This window comes from Chenopodium album, chromosome 8 (genome assembly GCF_948465745.1).
Source record: "Chenopodium album chromosome 8, dcCheAlbu1.1, whole genome shotgun sequence".
NCBI classification, from domain to species: Eukaryota; Viridiplantae; Streptophyta; class Magnoliopsida; order Caryophyllales; family Amaranthaceae; genus Chenopodium; species Chenopodium album.
In genome coordinates this window covers 64,329,299-64,331,969 of record NC_137841.1, presented here as the reverse complement: position 1 = coordinate 64,331,969, position 2,671 = coordinate 64,329,299, and positions in this window count along the sequence as shown.

Here is a 2,671-nt window from a genome sequence, read left to right as displayed (position 1 = left end):
GACTAAGGAGGTTCAATGTGTTTGCAGGAACTTTGAGACAAGTGGCATACTTTGCAAACACTGTATTAGAATTCTCGACGAAAACGAGGTTGAAGATCTGCCACAAAAGTACATTTTAGACCGTTGGCGGAAGGATGTACCCCGTAAGCACACTAGGGTCAAGGTGTCCTACCATGATCCGGGCGACACAGAGAATGTGCAGAGATTCAACAGAATCATGGAAAAGTTCGAGCCCATCTGTGACACTGCTGCCATGCTCAATGATCAAACAGTCCAAATTGTAATTGAAGAATTATCAAAGCTTCAAAAAGTTGTTAATGATTGTATGGACAAGAAGAGTCAGGAACATGTTCCTGTAGTTAGCACACTTTCATCACTCGCTGAAGAAGACAAAATGTTTTCATCAGTCTCAGTTCATGCTGATCCTGTAGACCCATGTCCATCTGCCATGGTGCCTGTTATAAAGGACCCTATAATTAAGAAAAGGAAAAGGGGCAGGCCTAAGGGTTCAAGGCACAAATCGTTAGCTGAAAATGGCTACAAGAAACCCAACAAGAACAAGAAGCCTAGCCCAGTAAGATTTATGCTTTTATTGTCATTACTTTTTATTTATGGAATAAGCTGACTTGGATATCATATAGGATGCAGGAAATGGTGCTGAGGAGGGTGAAGAGGATGCGAATGAGGAGGATGAACATGCACCGACCGCAGGAACAGTTAAGGTAAAGGCAAAGGGAAAGGGAAAGGGAAAGGCAAAACAAGGTAAGGGCAAGGGAAAGGGCAAACCAATCAAGGGAAAGGCAGAACAAGGTAAGGGCAAACCAATCAAGGTCAAGGCAGGAACAGTTGAGGGAAAGGGGAAGGGCAATGCCGAACCAGATAAGGGAAAGGGAAAGGGCAAGGGCAATGCTGAACCTGTAAGTTTATACAGTCATTTATGTGATTCCAATTAAATTATTTTTTATATCATATTTAACACATCACTCACAGGTGGTGAAGCATAAGGTGGTGAAACAGAAAAGGCTTGTGGAACTAATGGCCAACGGGGCGTGACTTGTAAGTTTGGATACTACATCAACCGAAAGGCATACGTATTCCCGGTAGGCGAACAAGTTTGCTGATGTGGATTCTTGCGTTTATTGTACTAAGCTAATGGTGAAGCGTTGTTAGTTAAAAAAAATTTAAATTAGTAACAAAAACCTAATGTCTGATCTATTATGAGTTGAGTCTTATGTGTTGAATCTAATGTATGAACATGATTTGAATCTTGGATTTATAATATCACACTTGAGGCTCAAAACACATGCATACTTGCTAATTAGGCTATTAACATTACCAAAGATTGAAAATATAAGCAACTCCTTCTTGTACAAAAGTATATGTACAAGATAAAATATTGGAGTAGTGAAAAAAGCAAAAAATTAAAAAAAAAAATGGGGGATGGGAAATGCGGCTGCTAGGATTCGAACCTAGAACCAAATATAGTGTATATAGAATGTAAACCAATTGAGACAGTCATCGACCGTGATATAATTAGAAAACAAATATTATATATAGTATGGAACTATTGCTTTGCACGCACTCTCATTCTCATTTGCATAATTCAATTAATATTTTAATTGAAAAAAAAGGTGTATTCCTACGCAAGGGGGGTTATATAAGACTTCACAAATAACTTTACTTTTGTATATTTAATTATAGAACAAACTTTTCAATAAACATGCCACCAAAATCTACTACATGAACAAGCAACCTTTCATGTCTAATCATATTTTGCCAACCCTTTCAACCAATAAACCCAAAAGTCCAAAACAAATATTGGAGTAGTGTAAAAAGCAAAAAATAAAAAAATTTGGGGGATGGGAAATGCGGCTGCTGGGAATCGAACCTAGAACCAAATATAGTGTGTAGGTAGAATGTAAACCAATTGAGACAGTCATCGACCGTGGTATAATTAGGAAACAAATATTATATATAGTACGGAACTATTGCTTTGCACTCTCATTCTCATTTGCATAATTTAATTAATATATTAATTGAAAAAAAATAACGTGTATTCCTACACAAGGGCCAAGGGGGGTTATATAAGACTTCACAAATAACTTTACTTTTGTAGATTTAATTATAGAACAAACTTTTCAATAAACATGCCACCAAAATCTACTACATGAACAAGTAACCTTTCATATCTAATCATATTCTGCCACCCCTTTCAACCAATAAACCCTAAAGTCCAAAACAAATATTGGAGTAGTGTAAAAAGAAAAAAATAAAAAAATTTTGAGGGATGGGAAATGCGGCTGCTTGGATTCGAACCTAGAACCAAATGTAGTGTGTAGGTGGGAATGTAAACCAATTGAGACAGTCATCGACCGTGATATAATTAGGAAACAAATATTATATATAGTATGGAACTATTGCTTTGCACTCTCATTCTCATTTGCATAATTTAATTAATATATTAATTGAAAAAAAATAACGTGTATTCCTACACAAGGGCCAAGGGGGGTTATATAAGACTTCACAAATAACTTTACTTTTGTAGATTTAATTATAGAACAAACTTTTCAATAAACATGCCACCAAAATCTACTACATGAACAAGCAACCTTTCATGTCTAATCATATTCTGCCACCCCTTTCAACCAATAAACCCAAAAGTCCAAAACAA